The sequence below is a fragment of the Podarcis tiliguerta genome (assembly GCF_965153285.1).
Source record: "Podarcis tiliguerta genome assembly, chromosome: 16".
Lineage (NCBI taxonomy): Eukaryota > Metazoa > Chordata > Lepidosauria > Squamata > Lacertidae > Podarcis > Podarcis tiliguerta.
This window is the reverse complement of record NC_139549.1, coordinates 20,857,775-20,871,703: the sequence shown is the minus strand read 5'-3', so window position 1 is coordinate 20,871,703 and position 13,929 is coordinate 20,857,775.

Genomic DNA, 13,929 nt, shown 5'->3' with positions numbered 1-13,929 from the left:
GACAGCTGTGTATTCCTGCACTGGGTTTGGACTAGATCAGGGTTTCCCCGATTTGGGTCGCCGGCTGTTTTTGGACTACAATTCCCATCATCACTGACCACTGGTATTGCTAGCTAGGAACAATGGGAGTTGTAGTACAAAAACAGCTGGAGACCCAAGGTTGGGAAACACTGGACTAGATGATTCTCAGGGTCCCTTCCAACACTACAATATGATTCTATGATTCTTATTAAATTTGCTCATTGTTTCCCACATAGGTATGACCTGATTATTATTATTATTATTATTATTATTAATAATAATAACAACAACAACAACAACAACAACACCGTGCTCATCTGCCTGGGTTGCCCCAGCCACTCTGGGCAGCTTCCAAAATGTATAAAAACATAAAGAAACATTAATCACTAACAAAACCTTCCCTATATACGGTTGTCTTCAGATGTCTTCCAAAGGTTGTCTAGTTACTTATCTCCTTGGTTTGGAGGGTTGCATAACTCCATACCCTCCAACATTTCTCTGGTGAGAATAGGGACATTCTAAGAAAAAGCCAGACATTCCAGGATCAAATGAGAAACTGGGACAGCTTCTGTAAATCCAGGACTGTCCCTGGAAAATATGGACACTTGGAGGGTGTGTTATTTGCTGTTGCTTTCAGTATTGCTTTTAGCTGTTTTTGTTGCATTTTGTACATCACCTGGAGAATTGTAAAGGTAAAGGGACCCCTGACTATTAGGTCCAGTCGTGGCCGACTCTGGGCTTGCGGCGCTCATCTCGCTTTATTGGCCGAGGGAGCCGGCGTACAGCTTCCGGGTCATGTGGCTAGCATGACTAAGCCGCTTCTAGCAAACCAGAGCAGCACACGGAAACGCCATTTACCTTCCCGCCGGAGTGGTACCTATTTATCTACTTGCACTTTGATGTGCTTTCGAACTGCTAGCTTGGCAGGAGGGAGACATGTGTAGAAGGTGATAAATAATCAAATAGGACTTGTCATTGAACTCTGATCATGCCCCTTCCTTGCCTGAATGGAGGATAGAGAAAGGTGTGCATGTATGTTTAGAAACCACCCTACTGTACAAAGGTAAAACTTAAACCACCACTCTGCCTGCTTCGGGTTTTGGCCCTGCCAGCCTTGCCATGTGGCTTCTGGGAGGTTGCCCCAAAGGGCATGCAGAAAGGGTTGAAAAGGGGCTGAAAAAGGGTTTCCTTACTCTGGTCTCCATCACAGAGAAATCTCCTAGATGCTCTTGCATGACAGGGCCAGATTCCTGCCAGCAGGCTTCCTGTGTCTTCACCTTTGGTGAGGCAACACAAGTGTTGAGTTAGCTTTGCGATAAGGGGGTTGCATGTCCTGTGTGTCCTTTCATTTATCAGAAGAGATAAGCTGTGATTGACGAGGCTCCAGAGATTGAGAAACCCACAAACGGCAATTCCTTTGGCCTGGCGATTGCTGGGGCTTTGATGATACCAAGGGTGATTTGGACAGGGAAGGGAAAATGTTAAGATAATCCAAAACACACACACACACACACACACGCCCCTAAGATCCATCACACATGAATGCTGTCTGGCTATAGCTGAGTAGTTGCAGAGTCAAATTGACATGCACATCAACAGCTGAAGCTAAACAGTGAAGCTTTCCATCTAGATTGCAAAGTGGCTAAAGACCTTTTGAAGAACGTAACTGTGAAAAGCTCCAGAAAAGCTCCTGGGGTAGCCAGGAGATAGCAAATACCACTATTAGGGGAGCAACAGTGGTGCTGTAAAGTGATGCTAGAGTTTGGATGTCATGGCGTATTGCCTCCCACTTTAGATGGTATAATATTTATAACTGTGGCCTTCCAGGTGTGGTTGCACTCCAACCTCCATCAGCCCCAGCCAGCAAGGACAATGGTCAGGGAAGATGGGAGTTGTAGTCCAGAAACATCTAATGCAGAGTTTACCATACTTGGGTCTCCAGCTGTTTTTGGACTACAGTTCCCATCATCCCTGACCACCGGTCCTGCTAGCTAGGGATAATGAGGGTTGTAGTCTGGAAACAGCTGGAGACCCATGTTTGGGAGACCCTGATCTAGTGAGCCACACGTTTCATTCCATCCCTGTAGCTGAAAAAGTCTCATTTAGCTAGAGGCAGAGCATACTGTATCAGATGTGGCCACCCTGGTTCCCCATCCAATTTATGGTAAGTCAAAACTGATGTAGAGGAGAAGGAGTGGGGCTTCTGTTCATTCTGCTAACTAGGACCTTGGACTTCTGCCCTCAAGTCCTGCCTTGGCAGCACCACTGTGAAGAAAGGGCTTGATTCCTGAGACCTACAGATCAATACATAAGTATTTCTGGTCCATATCACTTCCATGGGTGTTTACATTTGGAATGGAGAAACCTGCCAGTTTCAGTTTTCTCCAATCATAAGTTCATTTCTCCACATTGTCACATGTGACCTTTTTAAAAAGCCGTAATTAAAACCAGCGTTTTAGTTGGAATTTATCTTAACATAGACATATTTCTCTCCCTTCACCTGTAATATATGCTTCATTTAGCATATGCATTTTCGTTATGCATTGCTTGACTGGAGAGCTTTAGAGAAGTGCTGGAGAATGGCACTGAAAATAGTAACAGAAATGCAAATTTCAAAAGATTTCTGTGCTCCGTATTGTTTTGGAAACTGAATATGGTAGGTTCACCTTTAAATGTGGACTGAATTGGATTTCCCCTGCATCACTAGTTCACACATGAATCCATGATGAGGAGAGGGCATTCCAAAGGGTGGGTGCCACCACACTAAAGGCCCCGTTCCAACATTGTGGGAAACTGCAGAACACAGTGACGATTGGTCGAGTCTCTAAGGGAAAGAGGCAATCTTTTCGGCATCTTTCCATTTGCCGTCGTTGCTTTGCCATCATGGTCGCTGCTTACGAAAACACCAGTTATTCCAGTGTTTTGCAATGCGCAGAGTCTGTTGACGGAGGAGGAGAGTCCCAGAGCCGTGTGGCTGAGATGGATCTCTCTGCTAAAGAATCAGGTGGGCTGGGCTGCACCATAAATCAAATGCGAAGGCTGGCTTTTGGAAGACTCAGACCGGTTCCCAAGCATCCAAGGTGAGGACGCTGCCAACGGGGCTGGAAGAATGGCGCCACTGAGCTGGCAAGAGCCACCAGCAACCTGTCTGCCAAGGAGTTGGCTGTTCATCATTCTTACAGGTCAGGAGGTACTGACTTGGCTACAGGGGTGCAAAGAGGGCAGGTGAGAACTGTGGGAGAATACGCAGGCATATTTTAAGCCCTAAAAAATAAAAAAAAATAAAAATACAGTGGTACCTTGGGTTAAGAACTTAATTCGTTCTGGAGGTCCGTTCTTAACCTGAAACTGTTCTTAACCTGAGGTACCACTTTAGCTAATGGGGACTCCTGCTGCCACTGCCACACGATTTCTGTTCTCATCCTGAAGCAAAGTTCTTAACCTGAGGTACTATTTCTGGGTTAGCGGAGTCTGTAACCTAAAGCGTCTGTAACCTGAAGCGTCTGTAACCCGAGGTAAAAAGGTAAAGCGTCCCATGACCATTAGGTCCAGTCGTGACCGACTCTGGGGTTGCGTGCTCATCTCGCTCTATAGGCTGAGGGAGCCGGCGTTTGTCCGCAGACAGCTTCCGGGTCATGTGGCCAGCATGACTAAGCCGCTTCTGGTGAACCAGAGCAGCACACGGAAACGCCTTTTGCCTTCCCGCCGGAGCGGTACCTATTTATCTACTTGCACTTTGACGTGCTTTCGAACTGCTAGGTTGGCAGGAGCAGGGACTGAGCAACGGGACCTCACCCCGTTGCTGGGATTCAAACCGCCGACCTTCTGATTGTCAAGTCCTAGGCTCTGTGGTTTAACCCACAGCGCCACCTGCGTCCCTGTAACCCGAGGTACCACTGAAAATTAAAAGGACTCTAACCTGTGGTTTACAATGAGCTGAGGAAAAGCATTTATCCAGTTGAGGCCCATTGGGAAGCACTATGATACCACTTCAACAGCTGTGGCTGTTTAATCTTGGGAGCTGTAGTTTGATAAGGGGAGTGAGAGATGTTGGGAGACCCTCCTCCCTCTCACAGAGCTACAATTTCCAGAGTCGTTTAACAGTCAGTCCCTCTTCACAGGGAACTCTGAAATGGTATCTCTGCGAAGGGAGTCTCCTCACAACTCTCAGCACCTTTAACAAAGTACAACTCCCAGAATCCTTTGGGGAAGCCTTGACTATTTAAATGTATGGTGTGCCTGTGGCCCTAGCGCTGCTTAGAGTGGCTTGGGGAAGGTAAGGGATGGGCAAATAGGTCAATATAAGTTTCTCATTTTAAGAGTCTTGAGCTCAGGGTGGGTCTACACATGGCGGGGGGGGGGGAACGCTAATTAATCACTATAACGAAAGAAAGAAAAACACTTTGTAAAATCGCATAGAAAAGTTTTCTGCTCTACAGCACCATCCAGTGTTGCATGTTTATAACGCATTCAGAATGCTGGTTTTTTGACTGATGTAGCTGAGTCCTTAGTTTTTTGTATTTCAGATTGTGATTTTTTTTAAAAAAATCCTCATGGAAATTCACTGTCATTTTAGTGCACCTGTCTTCTAATACACACATTGCTTTACAAGGCAATATCTCCTTATATGCTTTTTTTTTGCAAAGCAATTTCATTTTGTATGTTATTTTCACGCATGATTTGCCCTAGTCTATGCATTTTTATTTTTTTTTACACATTACTCCACTGCGGAATCACACCTCAAGATTCAGAGAAGTCCAAATTTCAAAGCTCCTGCACTGTTTCAAAAACAGTGAATTAAGTGGGTTCCCCTTTAAATGCAAACCCTGTCAAAAAGATTCTGGGAAAGGGTCATGGCTAGTGTAGGGGGGTTTGCATTAAATCGGGACTCACTGGTCAATGTTTGCAGGGAGAATTAGTAAAAAGGAAACATACTCTTGTGTTAGTGTTCAGTGTTGTTTTGGTTTGGTGGTTTTTTCTTTTCAGCGGTTGAGAATTTTGCAATAGGAGGCTAAATAAATCTCTCGCTTGATCGGAGGAAAAGTTGATCGTTTTGCAATAATTAATAAAAACACAGTAGGGGAAAAGATATGAAGGTGGAGGAAGAAATGTGATCTTCTGGTAGGCACTATTTTGTTTTAAATTTATTATTAAATTTCTGCAGTGCCCTTCACCTGAGGATCACAGGGTGGTTCACAATATAAAAACACGAAACTACATAACATGGTAACAAACAAAAACAACAAGGCCCCCCCCCCCCAGTTCTGTTCTGTTCTGGACATCGTTATTCTCTCTAATTAACTCAGGGGTGATTTTGAATCTGCACCTACAAATCACTGATTACAGTTGACCACCCATGCTCTATCTTACCTCGGATGACCTCGGTGATCTCCTGCCATTTTCATAAACAGAAAAGAAAGTCTACAGAAAGAATCCCGTAAGGAAATCAGAGGAGGGTTCCTTGAACCACAAGGCCAGGACAAATCATTATTTACAGGAAAATGACTGTGTATCTGGGAGGGCACAGAAAATGAGAGAGGTGTCCTTACATCTAAATATATGGGGAAAGGGAGGTTCTTGTATTTTATTTTTTGAACGAGCACATGGGAAAAGCTTATGAAATTCAGAAAATTGCAGCTTTCAGCACCAACAAATCACGACCTTGTTATTTCATCCCAATTTACACTTGAAAGAAATTCCAGGAAGCCTTAAAGAGCAGGCAAGTACCAGGAATATGTAATATCTTACACGGGAATAGACAACATGGTGCCCTCCAGATGTTGTGGGACTCCGGCCCCCATCGGCCCTGGCGAATCTGGATGATGGTCAAAGAAGATGAGATCTGTAGTCCAGCAACATCATGGGGGGGGGGGGACAGCAATGTTGGCGGTCCCTGATCTAATGCATATCAGATACTGCCAGTGTGGTGTAGTGGTTAAGAGCGGTAGTCACGTACTCTGGGGAACCGGGTTCGCGTCTCTGCTCCTCCACCTGCAGCTGCTAGGTGACCTTGGGCCAGTCACACTTCCTTGAAGTCTCTCAGCCCCACTCACCTCACAGAGTGTTTGTTGTGGGGGAGGAAGGGAAAGGAGAATGTCAGCCGCTTTGAGACTCCTGAAGGGGAGTGAAAGGCGGGATATCAAATCCAAACTCTTCTTCTCCTTCTTCTTGTTTGCATTTGATTGCACCTTTTTATCCAAGCAGCTTGAGGTGGTGCACAGGCAACTCCCCATTTACATGTGTCCAAGTGATGTGCGACTCCACACATGTGCATTGCGCTGAGCTCCACAGACCTGGGGGTTGAATGTGCCCTCCCAAGTTCTCTACCCAGCCTTTGAAACTCTCCACAGACCACACCCCCTCACAACAGACCACACCCTTCACCAGTAGTGCCCTACAGGGGGGCTTGGGCAGGCCGGGTCATCCTCTTATATACCTGCTGGGATTGACAAGGCATCTGACCCTCACCTGATTCTCATAGCTCAGCTGACGAGTACTTTGGTCTGCCCATCAGATATCAGGCACTCTACTAGGCCCCAGTTACAATCCCCTTCTCAGTTAGGTAATCAATTCCTAAAATACAGTGTTCATTCATAAAGCAGTAACATAAATTTCCATTGTTACATATTGGGTGTATATTTCAGCAGTTGAACATACAGGTTTATGGCCATGCTGTAGTGTAGTGCTTATGCGACTGTGAATAAAAGGTGGCTGGGCTCATTGTCTCAGGGTTTGGGGGGGGAGGTGACAAAACTGATTTCCAATAAGTGCCCCCCTCTATTTCCATAGCAAGTCCTTGAGCCTTTACTCTGAATGGTGACAGCAGGGACCTAGAAGGGGCAGGGCTTGTCAGTCCAACCCCTGCACAGTCTCATCGGGGCTGACCTTAAGGCAATTGGAGCAATTTGGCCATATTGGGCCCCGCGTGCCACTCCTAAGGGGACCCCCACACCAGGGCAATCTAGATGGATTTTATTTATATCTGTAAGATTTTGCAGGGTGCGCTCCCGTTGTTCGGTCCCAGCGCCTGCCAACCTAACAGTTCAAAAGCACTCCCGGGTGCAAGTAGATAAATAGGGACCGCTTACTAGCAGGAAGGTAAACGGCGTTTCCGTGTGCGGCTCTGGCTCGCCAGAGCAGCGATGTCACGCTGGCCACGTGACCCGGAAGTGTCTCCGGACAGCGCTGGCCCCCGGCCTCTTGAGTGAGATGGGCGCACAACCCTAGAGTCTGTCAAGACTGGCCCGTACGGGCAGGGGTACCTTTACCTTTACCTTTAAGATTTTGCAGACTTTGGCTGTGAACTGGGGCCCTACAAAAAAAAAAAAAATCAAGTTGCGCCCCACTGCTTCAAATTGGGCCCCACTGGCTAGCCCTGAGTCTCATGGTTGCTGGGCCTGAGTTGCCCTGCCCTTGCATGAAATCTTGGGTTTGCAATTTTGGGAGAGGAGAGACTGTGGCACTGGGGAGTGGGCTGGCTGGTGAGGCCCCCTAGATTTAGAGGCCCTAGGCTTCAGCCTATTTAGCCTATACATAAATCCGGCACTGGTCACATTTCTTGCTCTGCTCATCTTTGCCTCTTTCTCCATTTATTATTTGCATTTGGCCCCCGATGGCTACATAGAAAGAAATTGGGCTGGAAAAAAACCAAGTCTCTAACCCCTGGTTTAAACCAATGCAGGAGCCCATGCTTCTTCCTAAGATGGAAAAAGAACTCATTCCTTTGTTGTGTGTGTGTCCAGTCTTCCTCCTACCCCCCACTAAAAACTGACCTCTTTCCCCCTCCCCTGCTAGTTTAGGGTGGTTACATCATAACATAATTGTGGGACACATAAACAACATTTGCCATTAAAGGATACTTTTAATGAGAAACAGAACGGCCCACGAGAAGCATCAAAGTGGCTGATGGAAGGAAACCGCCTGGAACAAAATCCCACTTGATGCCCCAATTAATATGTCCCCTAATTCGATTTCCTGCATTTCTCGTCCTCCAGCCGCCGCTCTCTCATTTCTTGGGGAGGAAGGAACCTGGAAATGGAGTGTCTTCCGCGGCTGTCTCGATGCGCAGGCAGCCGGCAGATTAGAACAAATTAGAGAATTAGAAACAAGACAACTGATGACAGACTAAGGAAATGTCCTCCAGCGATTATGAAATTAAAGGAGACCTGGGTTTACAATGCAGACCGGCTTTATTTGAAAAAAATAGAAATAAATAAACAAGCAAGGAGAGGGGAAAGAGAAAGAACTCAAACAGCAGACCCGGCATAAACAGGAAGGCTTTGCCTTTGCCCAGATTTCTCACTTCCCTTGGAATGAAAACTGTGAAGCATACATTGCTTCAATGTAGGAACATAGGAAGCCACCTTAGACTGAGCCGGGCCATTGGTCAATCTAGCTCAGTATTGTCCACACTGATTGGCAGTGGCTCACCAGGGTTTCAGATGGAGGGACAATTCCAGCCCTGCCTGGAAAGAGTGGCATAGAATGGGGGGCATAGGCCCAGTTGCCCTGGGTGCAAATTATTAGGGGGCACAAAATTCCAACGCCTGGTGTTGCCTCAATACAGCTTCATGTTTCTGTTGCTGGGCTCCATTGAAAATGGTTTCTCCACACAGACCAGGAAGTAACCTCTCCAGACAACAGAATGACCCTTCTTTTCTTATCTCTGTAGCTGCAATCTCCCGGGTGATGTGAACGTCATCAGATGTGCATGTATACTCTGTCTGTTTCCCTCCCTGACCCTCTTCCATGCAACCCCGGGCACTGGCAATGCATGCTATGCCACTGCCTGGAGATTTCATTGGGGATTGAACCTGCGACCTTCAGCGTGCAAAGCAGATTTCTTACCACTGAGCCATGGTTGTATAATATAGGAGAGCTAGCAAACATAGCTAGGCTCCCTGCAACTTTGGATCGGAGGAACCTGCCTCACGATGAGTTAGAGCATTGTCCACCTAGCTCAATATTGCCCACATTGACTGGCGACAATGTTGAAAAGGTTTTGCCTCCCCATCCATGTGTGGTTTGTTGCTCCCAAAGGGATTTGAAATTGGTGAGGCTAAGGTGGTTCATTTAGCATTCTTAATAGCAATCCATATAAATCTATGGCGCAATTATATTTGGAATACTGTGTCCAGTTCTGGTCACCTCGCGTCAGAAATGATATTTTAGAGTTGGAAAAGAGGTGATCAAGGGCATGGAGTGATCCCCATGCAAGGAAAGCTTGCAGTGATGGGACTTTTTATTTTAGAGAAAAGATTATTAAGAGGTGATATGGGATAAGTTTGTAAAGTAGACTAAGCCTTGAAATCGTAACTGACCCCATGTCAGCCAGTGAGCTTTCTGGCTATGAGATTTGAACCTGACATCTTAAAAAGCAGAGACATCACCTTGCCGACAAAGGTCCGTATAGTTAAAGCTATGGTTTTCCCAGTAGTGATGTATGGAAGTGAGAGCTGGACCACAAAGAAGGCTGATTGCCTTCTGATGTTTTTGAATTATGGTGCTGGAGGAGGCTCTTGAGAGTCCCATGGACAGCAAGAAGATCAAACCAATCCATTCTTAAGGAAATCAGCCCTGAGTGCTCACTGGAAGGACAGATCCTGAAGCTGAGGCTCCAATACTTTGGCCACCTCATGAGAAGAGAAGACTCCCTGGAAAAGACCCTGATGTTGGGAAAGATGGAGGGCACAAGGAGAAGGGGACGACAGAGGACAAGATGGTTGGACAGTGTTCTCGAAGCTATAAACATGAGTCTGACCAAACTGCGGGAGGCAGTGGAAGACAGGAGTGCCTGGCGTTCTCTGGTCCATGGGGTCACGAAGAGTCAGACACGACTAAACGACTAAACAACAACAACAATTCCCAGTTCTAGTCCACCAGAATTCATTGTACAGTGGTACCTCTAGTTACGAACTTAATTCGTTCCGGAGGTCCGTTCTTAACTCGAAACTGTTCTTAACTAGAGGCGTACTTTCACTAATGGGGCCTCTTGCTCCCACTGCACCGCCAGCACACGATTTCCGTTCTCATCCTGGGGCAAAGTTCTCAACTCGAGGTAAATCTTCCAGGTTAGCGGAGTTTGTTACCTGAAGTGTTTGTAACCCGATGCATTTGTAACTTGAGGTACCACTGCATTTGTTTTGGACTGGCCAGTTTATTAAATCTCATTGTGAGAGGCAATCGGGAGAATGCCTCTTCTAACTGGTGCCTATTTCTTTTGCAAATGAGAACCATTGTTAAAGAAGATTTCGTGATCTCATTAATACGGGACTAATTGTTGATTCATAAGTCAATCAACAGTTCATTTAGTCAATTAATCTAACTGGTAATTCAGTTGGTGGTGTCCTGATTTTTATTAGTTTTATTATTTCTGAGATATCCCATAGAGATAGTCACATGAGTGGCGGGGGGCGGGGAGCGGGGAGGGGGAGCGGAAGAACCTCAGATATTCATCTGTGTGCAATTGCGTCTGATCGCAGTAAATGATTACAGTCTATTCTTTGTTACGCTCCATGATCACTATTCTTAATGTGTCTCTGTATGTGTGTGTGTGTGCGCGCGCGTGCACACACACACACTGTACATAGTCATTCCTCCTCCACCTCCTGCTTAAGTTCAATGCAAGTTGAAGGGTCAAAAAGGCAAGGGGTGTTTCAGAAGTTTAGCAGACAAGCAATTGGTAAGAGATGGTGAACGTGGCATTGGTGGTGGTGATGAGATCTGGTATACATTATTTTGATGGTTTGCAAGCATCCATCATTCATATATTCTTTCTTTCTTTCTTTCTTTCTTTCTTTCTTTCTTTCTTTCTTTCTTTCTTTCTTTCCTGTGCTATGTGTATACATTTACAACATGTGGGGGGCGAGTAGGGGGGGTTCTGGCTCCACATTGGGTGTTGAATTTAATACAAATATACAGATTAAATCTGTATATCTGCCTGTGGATCAGCTATGTTGAGAAAGTGGGTCAAGAACCTCTTGCCTCCAGGGACTATCCATCCAGCTGAAGTGGTCCTTCATCCCTGATGGCATTAAACCTGATCTTTTCAAACTCCAGAGTCAATAGAGTCAGAGGCAGCAATGTTTCTGAATGTCAATTGCTGGAAACCAGAGGAGGGGAGAGAGCTTTCATGCTCAGGTCCTGCTTGCAGGTTGCCCACCGGATGATCATTGTGAGAACAGGATGCTGGGCTAGATGGGCCATTGGGTATTTCTATGTGCTCAGTAGTTCAAAATCCAGAGACAGGTTTGGAAATCATAAAAGAAAAGAAAAAAATGTGTTTAGGAATGTCCTGGATTGCTTTCTATTGTCGTTGGTTCTCTTCCCTTTTTGATGGTCAGTATACCTGAAGGAGCATCTCTACTCCTGTCATTCAGCCCAGACACTGAGGTCCAGCTCCGAGGGCCTCCTGGCAGTTCCCTCACTGCGAGATGTGAAGTTACAGGGAACCAGGCAGATGTCAAGGAAATAAACAACTACCAGAACTTTTAGCCCTGAGTGCTCACTGGAAGGACAGATCGTGAAGCTGAGGCTCCAGTACTTTGGCCACCTCATGAGAAGAGAAGACTCCCTGGAAAAGACCCTGATGTTGGGAAAGATGGAGGGCACAAGGAGAAGGGGACAACAGAGGACGAGATGGCTGGACGGTGTTCTCGAAGCTACTAACATGAGTCTGACCAAACTGCGGGAGGCAGTGGAAGACAGGAGTGCCTGGCGTGGTCTGGTCCATGGGGTCACGAAGAGTCGGACATGACTAAACGACTAAACAACAACAAAAGAACTTTTAGAAGACATCTGAAGGCAGCCCTGTTTAGGGAGGTTTTTAATGTTTGATGTTTTATTGTGTTTTTATATTCTGTTGGGAGCTGCCCAGAGTGGCTGGGGAAACCCAGCCAGATGGGAGGGGTATAAATAATATATATTTATTTTTATTTATTTTATTTTATTATTACCTCCCTATGATTTCCAGATAATGGGCAGTATACAAGTTTAACAAATAACAATAATAATGCATTTAGTGAAAATAATATACAGAAATGCATTATACTACAGGAAATTATTTTGCAAACCTGCATATTAGGCAAAATTGCTTCTAGGTTTCCCACATCTATCTGATTGGCCACTCTGGGAACAGGGCATTGAGTTTGATGGGCCTTTGTCTATCCCTATGCTCTTATTCCTCTTAGTTTTCTCCTGCTTAGCCAGCTCTTTTGGACTTACTGAGTTTGCTTCCACGTTTCCATATTTTGATTGTTATATAGTGTTTTACTGCTGCTGTTGTGCACCACTTTGATTGCCATCTGGCAGAGATCGTGGCCTATAAAAGCTTGAAATAATAAGGCATGCATTTTAGCAATGGAACCAACTCGCTGTCAGATTGCTGGCCCTTTGCTGAAATAGCTGTACTGTTGCTGTGCCAAGGCAAAAGCCTTGGACGTGCCATTTCCCCCCTGAATGCATCTCTTTGATGTTGTCATCCAACTTGAGTTCGAAGAGTTCACTGGGTGAAAATGACCGCCTAACATGCATTACACACACAGAAGCTGGCACCTGCAAGGTTAGACCGATTGCAAAATGTGAAGCTAACCCCATACGCCCCGCTAGGGATCATTCAGAAAGGGGGTTGAAAATAAAACTGCAAATCTATGGTGTGGCTGCAACTTGGAGTACTGTGTACAATTCTGGTCACCTCGCCTCCAAAAGGATATTGTAGAGTTGGAAAAGGTTCAGAAAAAGGCAACTGAAACAAACAAGGGGATGGAATGACTCCCCTGTTAGGAAAGTTATGGCTTTTTAGTTTAGAGAAAAAGGCAAGTAAGAGGTATTTAAAATGATGCATGGTGTGGAGACAGTGAATAGAGAGAACTTTTTATTGCTTTCTCATAATACTAGAACAAGGGGACTGTCAGGTTTCAGTGAATTCTGATCTCCCCCCCCCCCCCCACAGCAGACAGCCAAGGAAGTAGACAAGGAAACTCTTACCGAGTCTTTATTGAATATTCACAGTGAGAGGCCTCTGTACGCTGCCTCTTAGGTTAATGGCGTTGCTCCAGCTGAGCTCCCCCCCTTCCTAGCAATAGCACTTCCTCTTGTGGTGGCCATCAGGGGCTAATTGCCTCTGAGTCCTTTGCTCTTCCACTTTTAGTGCACACCGGGTTCTGGGGGAAGGGAGGTCAGAAGTGCTCTCCAGTGATAACGTGTCAGCTGGTTGCTCTGTCTCCCCCTTCTCTTCTCCCAACACCTCCCAACTCTTCTGTTCACCTGTATCTAAGCCATGACCTTCCTCAAACCACTGCTGTAATTCAATACTGCCTTTCTCTTCCTTGGAAAGTTCAGGAGGAGGGGGGGAGCAGTCTCCACTATTCCTCAGTCTCATCCCCCTCAGTCCAGTCCCTGAAGCTGAATGTTGGAAGATTCAGGATGGAGTAAATAAAGTCCTTCTTTATGCAGCACTTAGGGCTCACCCACCTTTTCTTCTTTGTTGTACAGTGGTACCTCGGGTTAAGAACTTAATTCGTTCCAGAGGTCCGTTCTTAACTTGAAACTGTTCTTAACCTGAGGTACCACTTTAGCTAATGGGGCCTCCCACTGCCGCTGTGCCACCGCCATGTGATTTCTGTTCTCATCCTGAAGCAAAGTTCTTAACCCGAGCTACAGTGGTACCAAGTTTCCCACTTCTGAAGTTCAATAAAGTTGTGGCCAATTTGAACCCATACTCTGGTCTCTTGTCTTATCATTTGGGAAAAGGGGTAGGCACCACAGACAGGGTTTAGTGCGTGTGCCCACAATATCCACCCTCCCTTCCCCACAGGTGGGCGGGGTTTGCGGCACCAAGCGAGGCTCACCTGGGTGGGTGCCACCCACCTGCTTGAGCTGGCCTTTGACCCGCCCTCGGCCAGGGAGGAC